General features: G+C 41.3%; 1 long non-coding RNA gene across 1 annotated transcript in view; it reads left to right on the top strand.

The window, feature by feature from the left end:
* Nucleotides 1-20,333: 20,333 nt before the first annotated feature.
* The window catches only part of LOC134354721 (uncharacterized), a 60,087-nt gene continuing 59,602 nt past the window's right edge, over nt 20,334-20,818 (top strand). The window contains exon 1 of the long non-coding RNA XR_010019885.1: nt 20,334-20,647. This is a non-coding gene — a long non-coding RNA (uncharacterized LOC134354721). The remainder of the gene's footprint in view (nt 20,648-20,818) is intronic.

The raw sequence follows: 20,818 nt of genomic DNA, 5'->3' as shown, positions 1-20,818 counted from the left end.
GATTCCTAGTTTTGAGCTACACCACATTTTTACATCTCTTTATTTATTTTCTCTCTCTAACTATCCTTATTGATGAACCAGATGGTTTCATTGACATTTTATCAATTCCAGGCCCACCCTATCAGCGACATTCATTTTGTTTTTCACCTTCCACTCCCACCCTTTTTGCAACTTAATTTTAACTTATTTTCTCACTTTCCCAGTTCTAATGCACAGCCTTTGATCTGAAACATTAACTCTGCTTTTCTTTCCATGGATGCTGCCTGGCCTGCCGAGTGCTTGCAACACTTTATAATTTTCACTTCAGATTTCCTACTCCTTTGATTTTCATCTGGTGGCTGGTTCTATTCCATACATTTCCCTTGGAATTTTTGTTCATGCTGTGCTTGGGAATCATCCCTTTGACCACCGGGAGGAAGTAGTTGAGGAGAACCTTGCAGCACACATTGTGGGACGCCTCTAGAGTTATAATAGTCATATCCTCTTGAGGGTGGTCACGATTACGGCAACTCTGAAATTGCCAGTGTGGCTTCGTATTTGAAGCTGAATACCAGAGTTTCAACTGGGATATCCTCTGTCTCCTAGTCCTTATTATTTACAAGTTGGGGTATAGCTTTCTTAGTCCCTCGTCAGTCAAGAAAGGCAACAAAGCTGGCACGAAGAGGCTGTGGGTTGGAGGCAAGGGCGATCATGTCAAATACAGAGTCATGGCCGAGCACTGAGTAGTGAACTGGCCAACTGCCATTGATCAGTTCTCGGTTGTTCTTGCCTCTCTGTGGAGTGAGGTCTTGACTGATGTCTAGAACAGTGCTGACATTTGCATGTGTCAAGTATGCTGAGTCTCTTCTTCTCTCTTCATACAGCAACATTATTTCAGTTTGTGGGTTTTCTTCTGTCTTCAGATGCATGTAGAGCTGTTCCACTTCAGTGGAGGAATGGTGGAGCCTCCAGTCCCTCAACGCATATTGCTCCTAATTGCTAGATGACCTCGTGCTTCTCAGCACAGCAGTCCAGGTTCTTCTTATTACAGAAACCAAGAATCTCCTATTCACTATCTAGTTCTGGCAGACATCCAGGCAGCCCAAGATCTACAGACCCCTTGCACCTCTTGCAGCCTGGGAGTTGGCAGGTTGTTTACGAGGCACTGTCTTAACCAAGTCCTGTGTAGTCCTTGAGAACTTCAACACTGAAATTCTTACAGAGCACTTCTTTTGAAACTGACACTTTTGGGAAAAGATGGTGCCCCGATAACTCCACTGTCGAGTTAAGGGCTATTCTTCTTCTTCTTCGTCTTCTCATCATTACACACCCATGGGTTAGGCATATAGAAATATATCTACACTAAGTCACATTGTCAGTTTCATTCCCTTACGTTTGTCTTCTATAGGCAGTCCACTCCCAGGCCTCTCTAAAATTAATGCTCTGCCATCAACTGCAGTTCACTTCTTCACATTCTTAGATTTTAAGGTTAAGTTTGTAAACATAGAAACATAGAAACATAGAAAATAGGTGCAGGAGTAGGCCATTCGGCCCTTCGAGCCTGCACCGCCATTTATTATGATCATGGCTGATCATCCAACTCAGAACCCAGCCTTCCCTCCATACCCCCTGACCCCTGTAGCCACAAGGGCCATATCTAACTTCCTTTTAAACATAGCATAAACATAAAGAAGTCATGTGTAAACCTGAGCTTATTTGCAAGCACACAGTTGAGGAAGTAGCTATCTCTACATCAAACTTGACACATCAACATGACAAAGTGTTAGAATTCAACATGTGTTTTATGCTGAAACTCTCCTCTCTCAAACAGATGAAACATGGCAATCAACTTAGGGAAAATATGCTTTCTACAAACGGTAGTACACCCACCAACCCTCCCCCACACACATTGACACATACCCACACCCACTTAACAGCTGATTTCTCTCACTGCTCTTTGAGGGAAATTGCTGAAACAAAATGTCTGTCAAACTTATCTTAACAAGAAGTTGGTAATTTCAACTACATGGATACAATATTCTTAAAATTTTGATGAATGAAAAGATGGAAAGTGAGAGTGGAGGATCAGGGATGTAGGAAACAGAGTGCGCTTTGAAAAGAGGCAAAAAGTTGAGAGCAGGCATATTGTAAGAGCATTGGACAAATTGTCAAATGAGTGGCCACAAGATTTACCTCCTGATGCATTCTGCCCTATCAAATTTAGCAAAGCCTATTTTTAATCCAAAAGCATATACTTTACTGCTGCCTTTTATTTGCAACTGTTCAATTATTGCAGTGTTAAAAGGTACTGACAAGTAGCTGAACAGTTTCATTCTAAACTTTTTTTCCATTCTGAGCATTGTTGAAAATATAATATTTTCAATTTAATCTTGACGTTAGAGAGTAATCTGACCTCTGTCAATTTTGTATTGAAGAACATGAGAATTTATTGTCTTTCCAAGGAGTCACATGCCCGGCATTCTGTTTTTATTTCATCATGTCAACTAATTGTTTAACTATTACTCAGGGCATCAAAGTTTCACCCTTCTGCTAGCTGACCAAGATAAAGCACAGCGACATACAGCAGGGAAACAGGCTCTTCAGCCAGACATGTACTAAGATACTTATCTTATCAAACATCATGCTTCTGGCCCATATTGCTCTCGTTACAAGGATTAACCCTCAATAATAATAATCAGTTAGGCACAGGATGAATCTATACTTACTGACAAGTACCTTTATTGACACAGTTAAAAGCTTGTGAGTCTACAAATCAAAATACTCATGTTTGGATTCACTATGTCTCTCTGACCTTCCATGAGCAGTCAACAAATAGAAAAAGCAATATCCGGGGATAGGAGTCTACAGTGGCCAGACGTCCTTCCTGATCCTGTGTAATCTCTATGTTTCTGATCTGGGGTAATCTACTTCTTTGATAGTTGGTCTCCACAGAGTTATTGCTGCCTGCCCTCCCAAGATCCTCCAATCTTATACTTTTCCTTATCAGATCGATCTATGATGGTTCAATTTGATTGGCTCAAGGTCATCTGATTGATATGTGTCAGCTTCTCATTGGAAGTGGCCCAAGGCTACAAGCAGTATTGCTTTATGCCTCTCCCTTCAGCCTTGTGCCTTTTGTTCAGACTGGTTCAAACCAGGTCAGCAAAAAATTGGGCCCAAATGACCAGATATCAAGCTTTTCCTTCTGCAAGCCTGCATTTTACATAATACAGAGCTTCTTATCTGAAAATGATCTCAGCAGAAAACTCGCAGTGCCCATGCTCAGTTGTTCTGGTTAAGTTATCTTGAAGCAAGAATTGGTTCGCCAAACAGTTCATAAAATGGCGGCTGCAAGGACAGTCACAATATGGTCGCCTTCATTCCTGCAACTGTATGACAAGAACAAACACATTTGTTTTGTCTGCTTCCACTGCCTTTACCTTATTCCTGTTCACTGATTGTAGATTGGAGTTCTTTCTGGCCAATATCTCCCTCCTCTTGATCCAAAGAAATTTATCTTAGGATCATTATCCTCCTCTCGTTTTGTTGATTGCCCATAGGACTGCAATGGACTCCCAGTAGGTGTGATACACTCACCTTATATAAAGGTCAAAATATCATTTTTTTAGTAAATTCACACACTTTTTATACTGACAATCATCTCTTCTGTTTTATAAGAGCATCATTATCCTATTTGCACATATTTTCAGCCTTCCATCTTCTTACTTGGTACACATTGAATTTTACAATTATCAACATACATTAAATTAGTATTACAGCAGCAGGTGATTCTGTTCTCATCCATGAGTGTATTTGAACATTCGATCTCCAATTCCAAAGTTTACTCCAAAAACCTGAGTCACTCGACACTTCAGTTGCGTGTTTAGTCCATTGATGGATCATCTCCCTACCTCCTCCACAACTCATGTTCAGTCTGCAGCCAAGTGTGGAACTGGTGGCAACTCAGTAATAACATAGCCCCTCAAATATTGATCCATATCACTGCGTAGGATTGTGAGGTTTTCCTTCATTACCGCGTCTACTGCTGGCAGAGGCAAAGTTCATCCTCCTATAGCCAGAACTAAAGTCACAACTGCAATGGTGACATTATGATTTTCCAAAGGGCACTATTTTCCATTCCTTGGTATAATTTGTGGTTGCTGTTGCTGTATAATACATCAGTCACACTAGTGCATATTGCAATAAAGACTGATTATTCACAGGCAAAAAACAAAGAACAATATCCATTACAACTGAAGCCAGAAGTACTTTCATGATACCTGTCACATTGTGAACCTTTTCATTCTACTTCCCCCTTGTACTATGTGCTCCTATGTATAGTTAATAATAGTTGAAGAAATCTTTGGAAAATGCTTAGTTGCAACTGCCCCAATATATAAATAGTGCCTATAAAATGTTTTCAATTCCCCCTTGGAAATTTTCATGTTTTATTGTTTTACAGCATTGAATCACAGTGGATTTAATTTGATTTTTTTTGACACTGATCAACAGAAAAGACTCCTTCATGACAAAGTGAAAACAGATCTCTACAAATTGGTCTAAATTTATGACAATTATTCAACCACATAATTGTTGATTGCATTATTACTCACTCCCTTCAAATCGGTATTTAGTAGACGCACCTTTGGTAGCAATTACAGGCTTGAGTCTATATGGATAGGGCTCTGCCAGCTTTGCACATCTGGACACAGAAATTCTTCCCCATTCTTCTTTACAAAACAGCTCAATCTCTATCAGATTGCATAGGGATCAAGAGTGAATAGCCTTTTTCAAGTCCAGGCACAAATTTTCAACTGGACTCTGACATCAACTTTGTTGTCTTTAAGCCAATCCTGTGTAGGTTTGGCTTTATGCTTAGGGCCATTGTCTTGCTGGAAAACAAAGCTCCTCCCAAGTTGCGGTTCTCTTGCAGACTGCATCAGGTTTTCCTCCAGAATTCCTCTGTATTTTGCTGCATTCATTTTACCCTGTGCCTTCACAAGCCTTCCAGGGCCTGCTGCAGCGAAGCATCCCTGCAGCACGATACAGCCACCACCATGCTTCATGGTAGGGAGACCATGCTGATGGCCAAGAAACTCAATTTTGATTTCATCAGACCATAGAAACTTCTTCCAGCTGACTTCAGAATCTCCCACATGCCTCCTGACAAACTCCAGTCAAGATTTCATTTGAGTTTCTTTCAACAGTGGCTTTCCCTTTGCCACTCTCCCATAAAGCTGTGACTGGTGAAGCACCTGGGCAACAGTTGTATGCACAGTCTCTCCCATCTCTGCCACTGAAGCTTCTAACTCCTTCAGAGTGGTCATGGGTCTCTTGGTGGCCTCCCTCACTAGTCCCCTTCTTGCACGGTCACTCAGTTTTTGACAAATGGTCTGCTACAGGCAGATTTACAGCTGTGCCATATTCTTCCATTTCTTGATGGTTGACTAAGCTGTACTCCAAGGGATATTCAGTGACTTTGAAATCTTATTTTATCCATCTCCTGACTTGTGATTTTCAATAACCTTTTTGCAGAGTTGCTTGGAGTGTTCTTTTTCCTTCATGGTGTAGTGTTTGCCAGGACAATGACTCACCAGCAGTTGGCCCTTCCAGATACAGGAGTATTTTTACTACAATCAATTGAAATATCATGTCTGCACATGGTGATATCCATTTAACTAATCATGTGACTTCTAAAACCAATTTTGGCTGCATCAGTCATGATTTGGTGTGTCACTTTAAAGGGGGTGAAGGGGTGAATACTTATGCAATCAATTATTTTGTGTTCTATATTTGTAATTACTTGAGATCACTTTGTACAGATCTGTTTTTTCTTTGACACTTTTTTCTGTTGATCAGTGTCAAAAAAGCCAAATTAAATCCACTGTGATTCAATGTTGTAAAAAATAGACCATGAAAACTTCTAAGGGAGGAGTGAATACTTTTTATAGGCACTGTACTACCTTGAGTGAAGGCATATACTTAAAAATAAAGAAATACAATAGAATTCATGAAACACTCTACATAACAAAGGCTGACAAACACCAATGTACAAAAAAAGACAAATCATGCAAATAATAAAAATATAAGCAAATGATACTGAGAAAATGAGCTGTAGCGTCCTTCAAAATGATTCTATAGGTAGAGGATTCAGTTCAGCATTGAGGTGGGTGATGTTATCCACACTAGTGCAGGAGCCTGATGGCGGTGTAATCAATGGATTATTTTCCTCAGTGGGGGAATCTAGAACCAGCAGCATAGGATCAGAATAAGCATCACCCACTTCATTTGGAGGGATCGTGGCTCTTTGGAATTCTCTATTCCAGAGAGATCTGGAAACAGAGACAGTGAGTATATTTAAGGTAGAGACTGTCAGATGTTTACAGGAACTTCAAGGGGTATGCAGAGACATATGAAAATGATAATGAGATCACACTTGGATCAGCATTGAACTTACTGAATGGTGGGGCATGTCCACGGGATCAACTGGCCGATTCTTGCTCCAGTGATAAGATTAAATGAAACGGATGTTCTTTGGTTTCTGAATACACCTTGACATCAATGTTATTAATACCTGGAGGTTGTCCCTTGTGGGATTTGCTTTCAGGTTTAATGAGCAAGTTCCAAAAAAAAAGTGGCTTAGGTCCAACTTATTGTGTTCCTATCAGGTCTGATGTTACAGTGGCTACATTACTACAGATATTGTATATTCTAAGGTCTCGCTCAACAGTCTGGGGATTTCATCCAAAATCTATTGTAGTTTGCAATTTTGAATTTGGCAATTAAAAATAGTTGGCACTGGTGATGAAATTTTTGCTTTGCTGTAAGGCCCAAACCTCTTTAGGGAAGGAAGTTTGTTCTTGCTTTGTTCCAACTTCATGCAGATCCAGTGATTGTAGATATCATTCTGCTGTGTTTTTCCCTTCTGTTTGTCTGATGTTGACAAGAATGTCCATTGGTCACATCACTATACAAACCATATCTTGAACATCTTAATGTTTATTCCAATTGATCTTCCAACGTCCTCCAACAACAACTTGGGAGCTACCATTAACCTTAACTGAGCCAGTCAAACACATACTGTGGTGACAAGGTTAGAAGCCAGGTTTCCTGTGGCAAGTCCCTCCAAAACTTTAATGAATAGTGACAGGAGCTCCAGAAACACCAAGTAAGCAGTCCTGCATGCCAACCACTTCTTTCATTCCTACAAGAACCAATGTACCAGACTCTACAAGATACAGTGAGACAAGTGTGTGGGAATACTTCTTTCTTGTACCCCTCAAAGATGCCCATCCTGCTTTGGAAATGCATTGACATTCCTTTATTCCTGCCTGATTAAAATCCTGGAGCTGGCTGTCTGACAGCTCTGCTGGAGTCTGTGAGCTGCAGTGGCTCAGTTGTGCCTTTCTACACTATCATCCCAATCAATTAGGGCTGGGTCATATATCTTCGGAAAGTTAATGTAAGCTGTGTGCCCGTACTTTTGAGGCCACATTCTACAGAGCCTGTTCTCCTTAGACACATGGCTCTTAACTTTCCAAACTGAAGTGCATCTCAGCCACTCCTCCAGAGTTGTCATAAGTCTCTTAGTGGCCTTCCCTTTCTCACTAGTCCCCTTCTTGCACAGTCACTCAGTTTCTGATGATGGTCTGCCATCTTCAGCTGTGCCATATTCTTACATTTCCTGATGGCTGACCTGTGCTTTTCAATAAACTTTTTGCAGAGTTGCTTGGAGCATTCTTTTGTCTTCATGGTGGAGTTTTTGCCAGGACACTGACTCACCAGCAGTTGGACTTTCCAGATACAGGTGTATTTTTACTACAATCAGTTGAAAATCCTTGACTGCTCATAGGTTTATATATAGCTAGGACACCCTTAACTAATTATGGAACTTAACCAATTGGTTACATAAGTGATGATTTGGTGTGGCATACGAAAGGGGGAGAATATTTATGCAATCAATTATTTTGTGTTTTATATTTGTAATTAATTTAGGTCATTTTGTAGAGACCCGTTTTCACTTTGACACGAGAGTCTTTTTCTGTTGATCAGTGTCAAAAAAAAAGCCAAATTAAGTCCACTGTGATACAATGTTGTTAAACAATAAAACATGAGAACTTCCTGGGGGTGGGGTGTGAGTACATTTTCTATGCAGTTCATCTCTTGTGTGAATTACTGCATCAGTCAATACTCACATGAGTGTGAATTCCACAGAGTTGTAATCTTACTCTGCCCTTCATTACCCGAAGGCTGCTCAGTAATTGGACCTAAAAACTAGTTATTATTCCCTCAGGGACACTTGATAATGTCATCTGAAGAATTTTATATAAAAATTGTATGTTTGTTCTCTCAGGGATCTCTAGTATTTTGTCGACACATGTCAAATCATCCACCCCACAATAATATAAATTTGAGTCCTCTATTCCTCCTTTGATAAGCCCTGTATTACCCCATTCTGTTGAGAAAAGTTGTTTTTGATCACAAAATGTTCTTCGCATGACAACATCACTGTTGACACATCTGTTCAAGTTCAAGTTCAGTTTTAATTATCATTCAGCCGCACATGATTACCCACAAATACAGGCAAATGAAATAGCATTCCTCTGGAGCCAAGGTGTAAAATGCTGTTTAACATTCACACACAACCTAAGGCACATGTAGCACATATAAGGAAGCAGTAAACATACAGTCACAGAAAAAAATAGTGGATTCCAGTGTCATGTACCCCATGACGGGTTAAAAATCCAGCAGAAATGGAAAACACTTTGGAGTCCAGTATTGCTATTAACTAATGATATTTATTAGTAACTACGCATTACAGTAATATAACTGCAGATAAATCAAACAGATTAGCAACAATTATACATAAGTAAGTATATCAGTTAGTGTAGAAATATATGAAAACCAAGCTTCTTCAAGTCCAGGGGTAAATAGATAGTCTTACGATGATGAGTAAAGTTCAGTTCAGTTCGTGGTATTGAGTTGAGTAGTGATGGAGAAAGAGAGAGGGAGAGATCTGAGTCTTCAGGTGAGCTGACGCCGTCGATCTTCCCGTTGTCCTCCAAAATCCTTTAGAAGTCACTGACTGTGACCTCAACAAAAGGGGACCACTCTTCTGTGGTGGAGCTATCAACCCAGATGAGGGTTGGACACACAAATAACTCCCCACCGGTCACACCCTGTTCACCCTGTGAGAGCCACTGATTGATCCGCCAAATCGATCCTCCAAAACCCACTTTTTCTGTGGGCACAACAAAGCTCATTCAGTGTCCAAAACCATGTGTCTGTGGTCTATCATCTGATCTTCTATTTATCTCCCCGTACTGAGTACCAACTGTCTCTCAAATAACAGCTCCTCTCTTCTCTTTCTGTAAGAATGTACAAACAGGCAACGTCCTTGGGAAAGTATAAACAAACTGTGAGCAGTCTTCGTCCCTCTCTCTCCTTCTTTCTCTCTCTCTTTTTAACAGGTGTCTGTGGTTGAGCACCCCCCTCTCTCTCTTTTCAAAAGCACAGTTCATAGGGGTAATTCAGGACCCCGTCACACCAGTTAATGGGACACATCGAGTCCAGTACATTTTGACCCAGTTAAGCGATTGTCCCAATGAGCAGAAGTTTCATGGAAATAGTTAAAATGAATTAAAAAAGACAAACTACCATTCAACAGAGTACCAAATCATGCATTTAAATGAACCACACAAGTTAGCACGTGATCAATAACACATCAGTGTTATAAAATGGTGAACTAGCTGCAAATTGCTATCGCCGCAGGAATTCATCCATTGCACCTGTACACTTTTGTGTTGCTTTAGACCACAAGATAATAGGATTTAGGAGCAAAATTAGTCTATTTGGCCAGTGGAGTCTGCTCTGCCATTTCATCATAGCTGATCTATTTTTCCTCTCCTACCTTCTCTTTGTATCCCTTCATGCCGTGACCAATCAAGAATCTATCAACCCCTTGCTTTAAACATACAAACAGACTTGACATGCACAGCTGCCTGTGGCAACAAATTTCACAGATTCACCACTCTCTGGCTTAAGAAATTCCTCCTCATCTCCACCTAAAAAGACACCCCTCTATTCTGAAGGTATTCCCTCTGGTCTTAGACTCTCCCACCATAGGAAATATTAAAATTGAACTTTTATTTGTAATTTACACAACAAAAACTATAATTGCAATAAAACTATTTTCGAAAGAATTCATTCTCAAAATCCATATGTCAAAAGCCTTGAGCAACAACTTTTATGTTCTGTAAAAAGAAAGCAGTCTTGTTAGTCAAAACAACATTCAGGATTGCTCCCTAAGTATTCCAAACTTCCAAAATATCAATTCCAAATTCTCAATTTAACTGTCTATCAATAAGCAATTTCCCCAATTGCCCACTTCCCTCTGAAATAATGGTATTTCATGTACAGAATAGAGATGCACAGATTTCCATCACCTTAACCCAGATTCCACACAGCCAGCATGAAATCTGATTCTCTCTCAAAAACCAATTTCATAGAAAACAGATAAGGAAACAAACTAAAAACACAGACACAACAAAACAAATGTCCATGCTTATATTTCTTGCTAGGCCTGCACAGGCAAACACCTCCCAGTCTCCGTCCAACAAACAGAAGTCACATGCCATTCATTTCCAACTCATCACCTGCATCCTATTTAAACCTAGATCTCATCCACAGTCTTGGTTCACCCATCCAACTGGCCACCCCAACTAGTTGCTTCTAGCCTTCAGTAACCCTGTTGCCTGCAGTGCTTAGTATCTGTTCTCTCTCATTTTGTGGCCTCTTGTGGCTTATTATTTCCAACAACTCAACCAATTCTCCATCTTGTTACAGCAACCTCACACCAGTCAACCTCATCCCTCAGCAACATGGATTCTGGTGCCCAACCACTTCAATGGATCTACAACTCAATGTCTCAACTTCCTGTCCTAGTGTGTCTTACACTTTGAGCTCCAGCTATTTCTGTGTTGTATGGGCCAGACCAAGATCGCCTTTGTCATCTCTCTCTTGACTGGGTGAGCTCTGACCTGGGCCACTGGTAAGTGGGACAACAGAACCACCATTTGCAATAAATATGAGGAATTTACTGCTGAGATATGCGAGGTTTATGGCCGTCCGTGAAGTGGAAGGGAGGAAATGGATCAGAAACTTTGTCTGAGTTAAGGCTCCCCTTGGTGCTGGATTACATTCTGGAACTCAGGACTCTCACAGCAGAACGCAGAAGCACTGCTGGCCCATTACCTCACAACGTCGCAAAGCACTTTAAAGATGAGCTGTCTATCTGGGAGATGCCCAATGAACTTTGAAAGCCTTATCACTCTGGCCCTCTGCATTGACAAACCTCTTATGGAACAACCCTCCAGATCATCAGCCAGAAACCCAGTTGCATTCACAAAACCATTTCAGGCTGCAGGACCTGCATCAGCAATACCTCCAGAACCCATACAGGGATCCCTTAAGCCACTCCCTCCAAAGGATGTGCGTGTGTGTCAGTAGAGAAACAAGTTGCTCTTACCGCAGAGAAGCTGGTCACCCTCACGTCAAATGCCCTCTGCACTTGGAAATGGAACCACCAGGTAGAGATGAGGGGCCTTCTGTCTGGTAAGGTCCCTCCAGCCACTCATTTGAGAAACATTGCCAACTGACTCTCTCTGCCTTTATCCACACCCCAATCATTCTATTCACACAGGAGGCTCTGTTGGATTCTGGTGCAGCAGGCAACTTTCTGGATCAGAGTCTATGTGTGCAGCTTGAACTCCCTACCAAGCCTATCTCTCATCCCTTCAGCATCGAGGCCATTGACAGGCATCCCTTGGAGCCTGGGATTGTCTGACTTAACCACATCCTCAGTTTCTCCAAGGGCCCCCAAAACGTTTTGGTTTAAGATGGCACTGGCGATGCCCAATGATTACTTAATGGTGATAGAAAAACAAAAGGAACTACTATATACCTTACTATTAACACTTTATTAATAACGATCAATACTAACAATGCTGACAATGGACAGGCGGGCAAAGGGTGGTTGTGACAAGTGGAGGTGGAGGTGCAGGCAGTGGCTAATGAGGACTAGTGGTGGGGGAGGCACAGGGAAGGCCTGGTCATTGCAAGTGGAGTCGAGGACGAAGCAGAGTCAAGGCAGAGTCGTGGTGTCCCTGAGAGTGAAGAAAGTCCCTATGCTAGCCTCCACTGGAAAGGTTAGGTACGGGCCGAATCATGGCAGTGGTCTCCAGGATTCTGAGCATTCTGAGAGCAAGGAATGACCAGATATTTGGATAATTTAAGCACCAGGCCTGATTGGAAACGTTAGGGCAGAATCCAAGGCCCCTAAAGCACTTTCATACTTGTCAATGCCCCCCTTAGGCACAATATACATTCTGGTGCCCCCATAATGTAAAAACATGTCTATCATATGCTAACATGAGAAAAATGATTCTGCTTTAAATTTTTATTTCTCTTGAAACCTAGCTTACACAATGCCTGTGAGCTGTACAGCAGCTTCGATATCAATGCGATCCTTGAGTTTGATGGTTTTCAGCAAGATTTAATTCCCTGGTTCAATTTGTGACAGCAAAAGCCTTAAGTCCCCAAATGTAACAATGTCCAAGCGGTTCTGTTTTTGTGAGTATGTGGTTCGCTGCACTGATGCCTCTTTCAACAAGGTAGGAGGATGGAAATGCAATGAAGAGCAGTTTAGCTCTTCTCCAAAGACCAGGAAACTTCATAGGACAGTGTAGCCCCATAACACAAAGGCTGACATTTTTGAAAAGAATTTTTGCATTTTCATCATTCTGTATTTCAATAATTTCTTCTTCAAAGCTCTCTTCCTGTTCTTCTACCTTGCAAAGAAATGGTTTAATTACTCAGTCCAGAAATTCCAGATCATTCAAATCCTTCAATTGATTCTGAACATCCTTCTTCAGTGACTGCAGGTATAAGTAGTACTCTGCAAATTACCTTCTGTGAAAGAGAGTGCCATACCTTACATGCAGGGAAACTGTGAGAACATTCTTCTTTCAATGTTTTGCTTATATATTTCCAATTTTCTGATAAAAGTGGACACTGCACTTTTTGCCTGGATTAAATTGAAATGCTCACTCTAGAGTTTCATATGTAGAATGTCCATTTTGTCATACAGATTGGCTAGGTATGCCACATCTCCATGTAGAAGTTCAATTGTGTTTCCCAAGTTCTTGTTGGCTTTGAGCAAAAATTCAACCACAGTGTCAAAAAGATTGAAGAAGCGTTTTAAGCAGGAGCCTTTTGACAGCCATTGTTCTTCAGTGTGAAGGAGCAAGTATTCAAACTCTTCATCGTTATCTTGGTATAACTGATGAAATAATCTATTTAATGGATGAGCTTTAATTTCGTTGATATCAGATATTATAAGAATAATGCTTGAAAAAGTCACTGGCTAAGATTTTTATCTGCAAACAGACTTGGAATTTCTTTTTTCATAAATGCCACTAAACCAGTGTGGTGAACTGTCATTGAACGGTGCTCCATTCGTTGCACAAGAAATCATGTTCCTATTTGGAATATTTTTATCCTCAACATACATTTTGAACTCATCATAGATTGATTCTCTGTTGACAATTGTTTTTAACTATTTACAAAAGAGAACCTCTTCATAAACTTTTCCATTTTTGATAAACCATACATATGCCATTAGCATTGCCTTGCTGGCTTGCACAGTTGACTCATCCAGTTGTATCCTAAATTCTGTTTCTTGTAGCTTTGTGAATAGTTGAGATTTTCCACATATCAAGGTTATTTTTGGCTTTCTTGGCAAATGACTTGACTGTGCAATGCTTTTCAAATGTTTCTTTCATCTTCTGGAACTGAGTAATAACTAAGTAGCCTTTACAGGGTGTCTTTTATGGAAATGTTCCTGCAATCTTGATACTTTCAAGGCTTCAATAGACAGTCCAGTATTACAAATAAGACACACGGGGCGTCGCTGATCTGATGGAAATGGAATAAAACCACACTCCAGGTACATAACATTGTGTTGTTGCACTTTCTGTAGTTTCTGTTCCCTAGGAGTATTAGAATTCAAGGTTTCTCAGCCTTTGGACACATAGAGATCGCGTCTTATGTATTCATCCATTATTAACAGGACTAAATTAAAATAAAAATTTAACACAAACTAGGAATGTCTATTGGATATTGATGATGACAGTGAGTTGATACCGATGATTGTAGCACGCAAAGGAACAGCGAGATGAAGATGAAGATGATCACAAAGTGAAAATTACGTTGACAAGGATTCAGATTGGAATCTGAATGTTAGTTGGGATAGAGCCGGTGTTTGGCAAGCTACCTTTATACAATTCCAGTTGGTGTGATTGTCCAACCACGTAAGGTCTCATAATCCCTAAAGATGGTTCTTGACTGCACATATGAAGTTGAGGTCACTTTGAACATCTCAAGAGAAATCTTTGGGGTCAGCTGGTTCACTGATTGGCTTTATTTCTCCATTTGGTTCCAGCCAGTGCTGTATCGTTATGCAGTCTGTTTTCAATAGATCTGTAGAGAAAGTTGAGAGGGTGTACTTGACATACCAACTGTTAAATTACATGAACTCATTCCATGCCGTTCATGTAATTTAACAGTTGGGCAAGCTGGTTGCTAATTTATGCATCTCCAATAATATCTGTTTGGTTGGTAAGATCAGATGAAATTGCTGAGTTTTTAGACACATTGTGACGACGAGTGCCCACAGCCTGCAGAGTTGTGGTTCATCTTGAGTTCCCATGCTTTTTCTTTTTTCTTGGAAGTGCCTGCTCCACTAACAGAGAGTCAGGTCTCATGCCTGAAGTTAGTGAGCTGCTTACCATCCCCCCCCACCCAAGAATCTTGAACACCCCCCGACGACTTCCATTTCCCCTAACACCCCCTCAGAATGTAGCTGCCCCTGTTATGAATTACTGGGTTTGGGTGTCAGGACCAGAGGCAAGGTATGGGCCAAGTTATCTTGCTGCTCTGTAATGTTTGCTTGGCTCTACGCTAGACTGCATTGCTAGCTGCAGCGACACCTGGCTTCACATCTGTGACCTCGCAACATTTACTCAGCTTGGCATTGAACTGTGGCTGTTGCCTGCACCAGCTGAGGTAATGCTTGGCTTTTGTGTCTTTCGTAAAACTCCAGTTCTGAAGCAATTTGCTTGCTTTGGTTGTTTGCATGATTTGTTCTTTCTCTCTCTCTCTCTCTGAACATTGGGTGTTTGGCAATCTTTTTGTTTTTGTGGTGGATTCTTTCTGAAGCCTCTGTTTTGTGGCTGCCGGTAAAGAGGTGAATCTCGCTGCATAATTTATACATGCTTTGATAATTTGTATGTGCATTTTGAACTTTGAATCTTGCCTGCCATGTCAGTTTGGTCTCCTCGAAAACCAACTACACTGCAAGTTAGAGAAATGTCAGTTCCACACTCCAGTCACTTCCTTCCTGTGTGTGTGGGCGTGTGCATGTGCACGCATGCATGGAGTTTGCCTTTAAGAGACGCTGTGAATGTGTTAGGCCCCACCCAGTTGCTTACTCCTTATCAGTTGTTCTGTGATAAGTGCTGTTTCTCTTCTGAGAAATGAACGGTCTGTTTTAAGTTTTTGCAGATTCTATGTGAAGCTTTAAAAGAAGATGAATACAGCCTGGGCTTTGTGTTTTATGTTTAACCTATTACTTTGCTTCTTGTGTTTGTTTAGTTGGTCACTTTGTTTCTTGTTTTTTAAATCTGTTATGTGTTTACTGTGTCTTAATCTGTTATTTTGTTACTTGTTTCCCCATATAATTGGTTTTTACAGATGACTCATTGTTCATACTGGCCATATGAAATTTGAGTTGAAATCTGGGCAACTTTATTCTAGATATGAGATGCCCATATTTCAGAGGGAATTGAGCATTTGGGGAGCAATTGTATTGTTTTTGTGTTTTCTAAATATACAGTGACTAATCAGGAGTGAGCACATTGGTATCTCCCTGCATTACAGAATGGAAAAGTGTTTATGCTGATTTGTGGTGGAAGATCCTATCATACATTCCTGTGAAGTGTGTTCAAATTTGCATACTGAACCAATGGGTCAGATGGCTGAATTTGAATGAGGACTTCTTGTCTACATGACAGAAGGGATACCACTGATATCAATCCCTTTGATGACAAGAAAAAACTGTTGGGGGAAATTATCTGGTTTCTTGGGTTTTGGCTTTCTGTTTTGGGGGAGCTAGGAGGGAGTAGTCTATTTCAGCCAACCTTAGCCCAGAGTATGGTAACAGCCCTAAGGGAGTTGAGCCTCAATAGTTTTGGTGGAGTAAGTGTTTTAAGGGCTGGTATTTCCCCATGTACCATTTGTTTAATTAGGATGTTCTGACTCTTAAGGTGATTCACACACCTGACCGGGGGTGTTAGTGTAGGTGGTATGTTGAGTACAGGTACAAGGTGCAAGGTAGACAGTAAGTGTGAACAGGAACAGTATCCTGGGATGACTGTGGCAATGCCAAATGCTGTTGTGAAGCTGGACACTTAGTAGGCCCGCCCGTTGTTCCCACAGGGTGGTGCAGTTGTTATGTGGTGCCATATGTAAACCTGGATGAAAACCTTACCCATGCTGGTTGGTAAGAGTGGTATTACAAGGGAAGGATGTTTTGAATGATAGCCTTTCTCAGCAGGGTACAGTTAGATTATCCTGGGAACTGATTTCAATTACCTTGGATTACCTGCTCACAAAGGGAGGTGGCTGGCGCTTGGACTGTTATTGGTTAAAAATGCTGCACCAACACTCTTGATGGGTTGGTGAACATCACTCCCCTGGTTGACCATATCTCAGGGTCAGTATATATGGTTAAGTGGGAGACCAACTCATTAGCTATTACATTCCAGGGTGGGGCTGACATCCTTTGGGGCATAGGGAGACTGGCACTCTACTCTAGTATACTGGGAGGTGACTATTGGGTTTACAGTACTGGGTATTATACTCGAGTTTTATGTGTAACTTAGTTGGCAATTCGTGAGTGTCATACAAGTCTGAGGGTTGGATCATCACTTTTGCAGTTTTCGGCGGGGGTGGAGTGTCCTATGGGTGCATGTCTTATTCTGATTGTTTAAAGTCACTTCCACTGTGATTGGTTAGTTTAGAAGCTGAAGCTGCTTTTCCATTTGGATAGATGACTGGGGTCCACTTTCGAATATCTTGAGTATATAAAATAGCATGTGGAAGGGGCTTGCTCTCTTCCTCCTTTGTTTAAGGCAAGGATGCACATGATGATCGGGAAGCAATACTCTACATGCACTTTTAACAAAGTATGTTTGTTGAGTGTGCATATGCTTGTTGAATATTCAGATTTGTAGCGTCTGTAACTTGAGGAACATGAATGTTTGGTCAAATTTTTATTCTTTGTAAATAAATGATTAATATACCCATTCACAGAGAAAGCTTTCTGTTTCACTTTCTGGGCCCGCAAACCTGATTCAACATTACATTTGCACGCTGCGGTGAAGGCAATGGTGGAGATACCGTCTGCCAGGGCCTTGGTTTGCTGCTGCCAAAATGCTTAGAAGAGGGCCTGGAGGGCCATCCTAGCTGCCAACCGTGCCTGCTGCCACCAGGCCACAAGTCAGACTGCTCTGGCCTGTGGATCGTGTCTAGCTGTCCACCCAAGATCAGCTCCTGCACATCGACTCTCTCAAGCTCTCGCTGCCGTTCACTGGTCCCCTCTAGATTACCCATTGCATGAATCCAGTCACCTACCATCTCCTGCTGCCACCGCCCTCAGGATCACACCGACCTTCCATGTGTCCTGCCTCAACCCTGGTGTTCATGGACCATTTAATCCACCGGAGCCTGCACCACTGGAACCTAGGATGGTGGAAGGTGTTCACCAGCTGATGGATTCATATCATCATGGATGGGGCGTGCAGTCATGCAAATGGTAGCACCGGCTCATTTTGGTTGTACATCAGTGGGGGATCCTTGGGAGGAGGCTCCTCATCATATCCATATCTGTTCGCCTTATCTGCTAAATCACTCCAATCCATTTCTGCATATTCACCTTCCTCCCCTCTGTAGGATCCAAAAGCACACGTTATTCCTCTCTGGGCAGCAAGTTAGTCATACAGCTTTTTCAGCCACTTTAAAGACTTTGTGTGATCTCCAGTGTTATTTTTCTTTTGCCATACTTATTTCTGTGTCACATTCATAGCAGTCTTTAAATTACTGCAATGTTTTCTCACTTTGTTCTTAGTTATTTGGGCTTCTTCTTCTTGCTTACTCTTTTCTGCAATCAGTTCTCACCCTTCAGCTCAAACAGGTACATTTACATGGAATCCATACTGCCCCTGTAAATCAGTAACCTTTTCTTTAAGGTGCACTACCTCATTGCAAAGTCTTCAGATTTCCAGTTTGAATCTGTCTCACTCTGCTTTAGCTTTCTGCCAACATTCTAGCCCATCCTCAATGAAAGAGACAATTGCTACTGGCTTCTGTAATTACTTAAGTTCCTTGTTTGACAATTTCCCTTGAGCAATCTTCCAAAGAGCTTCACCAGTCGTTTTCCTTTTACCAGCGGTGTGACCAGCAATGGCCCTGTGTTGCGGGCATTTCCCTAATATGGATTTTTAGAGGAGTCCCCTCCATTCAAAATAATCCTAGTCCTTGGGACATGCAGACTTCCCAAAATTCTTCATCTTGGGTTAATAACAGCTAACTACCCAACCCCAAATCTCTCTGTACCTCACTTAGATGGTCTGACTCAAGTCACCTGCTGATTCAACAGAGGTGATTTATCCTCGAGCCCCAAATAGGAATGCTAATTCTGTTAAAACAATTAAACTCAATAATAATGATAGGTTAGGCACAGAGAGAATCCACATTTACTGACAAGTACCTTTATAGGCATAGTTAGAGGCATGTGAGTTTACAAATCTAAATACCTGTGTGTACACCCACTAGGATTCCCAGATCCTCCATGAGCAGTCAAATAGAAAAGGCAGTACCCAGGAAAAAAGGGTCTACGCTGGTCAGACATTCTTCTTGATCAGAATGTAATCTCCATGTTTTCAACATAGGCTCATCCACTTCTGCAATGGTTGGTCTCCACAGAGATGTCGCTGCCTGTTCTCCCAAAATTCTCCAGTCTTTTTTTTTCCCTGATCAGATCAATCTATGATGGTTCAATTTTATTGGCTCAAGGTCATCTGATTGACCTGTGTCAGCTTCTTATTGGAAATGGCCCAAGGCTAGAAGCAGTATTGCTTTATGCCTCTCTCTTCAGCCCTGTGTCTTTTGTTCTGTCCAACTCAGACTGGTTCAAACCAGGTCAGCTAAACAAGTTGACCAAGTAATAGGATGTCCCTCCCCCAAGCCCGCATTTAACATAATAAATAACTTCTCATCGGAAAATGGTCTCAGTAGAAAGCTCATTGTGTCCATGTTCATTTGCTGTGCTTAAGTTATCCCGAAGCAAGAATCAGTTCACCAAACAGCTCACAGTGTGGCTGCCTCCATTCCTGCAAACATATGGCAATGTCAAATACTTCTGCTTCCATTGCCCTTGCCTCATTGCTGTTCACTGATTTGTAGATTGGAGGGCATTGGCCAGAAAGAACTCCAATCTTTCCAATCCATGTACTTGCCCAGATAGCATTTAAACATTGTATGTATCTACTTAGGGTTCATTATTTTCTCGGAACTACATCATGTAAGATTAAATACCCACAAATACCTGAGAAGATAAATGTCAAAATTGCAGACATTATTTTGAGGAAAAACAGAAGAGGTATTCCCACTACTGTCCTGGCTAATAACTACGCTCCAGTCATGATTACAAGCAAAAATGGAGAAGAATTGTGCTGTATTTGAGAATTTAGAGGGCCTGCTTTGGGTATAGTCAGAGGCCCAGTGTAAATAGTGGAAGTGGCCCACCAGCTCACTAACCGCCCACAACGTGTCAACTACTGCTTTCCTCAGAAGAGTCTGCAGTTCCCACATTGCCCTCGACTGACACCTCAGAACCTGCAAAACTGGAATGGATGTGAGTAATCATCGATCTCGGGAGCTGCCTAAAAAATGATGAGATCTTACTGTGCATAAACTGACAGCTGAGTTTCCTACTGCATTAGGGATAATATTCAAATTACTTTAATGGATGGAAACTGTTTTGGGGTATAAAGATGTTACACCTAAATGCCAGTCACAGTACTAAACATTGTTACTTGCTAGGATCTGAAGATGCAGAAGAAAGTACCAAAGGACCAATTGAAGATAACTGGAACTAATAATTTATGATATATTATAGTTTTTCCACATTCATAAAATCTAAGTAGTTCATAGTTCACTTTTTTATTAATTGCTGCTTTAAATGTTCAGAAGAACATACTTGTAAATCCTCTGAAGTCCCTTGTTTTGATCAGATTCTCAAAGTTTGGAGTTTGAACATTGTGGTTATTCACATCTATGGCAATTTTGCTTTTCATCTTTTTCACAGCTGCTTCTCAGATAGAGGATTCAGTGATATCACAGTGGTGGTTTGCCATTTCAGCGTGAGTGTTGGGAGGCTGTTCAATCTGAGTTCATCCGATTAGTAATTGGCTGCAGGATTCCTGACCAGCTAGTTTCCATTCATGAACCTAGGTCACTGTCACCAACTGCAAGGGAAGCTGCTCACAAGGTAGGTCAAGAATGGTCTGTATGCTTCATATTAACAGTGGCTAGAAACTGTAGCCTTACCCATTACTGACCCCATCATCCTCCAGCTCAACAAATTGCTTTTTGTCCAAATAAACTGCAGACAGTTTAAAACTATTAAAGGCTGAGACATGATTGACATTACGTTATTGTT

The sequence above is a fragment of the Mobula hypostoma genome, chromosome 12 (genome assembly GCF_963921235.1).
Source record: "Mobula hypostoma chromosome 12, sMobHyp1.1, whole genome shotgun sequence".
Lineage (NCBI taxonomy): Eukaryota > Metazoa > Chordata > Chondrichthyes > Myliobatiformes > Myliobatidae > Mobula > Mobula hypostoma.
This window is presented reverse-complemented; position numbering and strand designations above follow the sequence as displayed.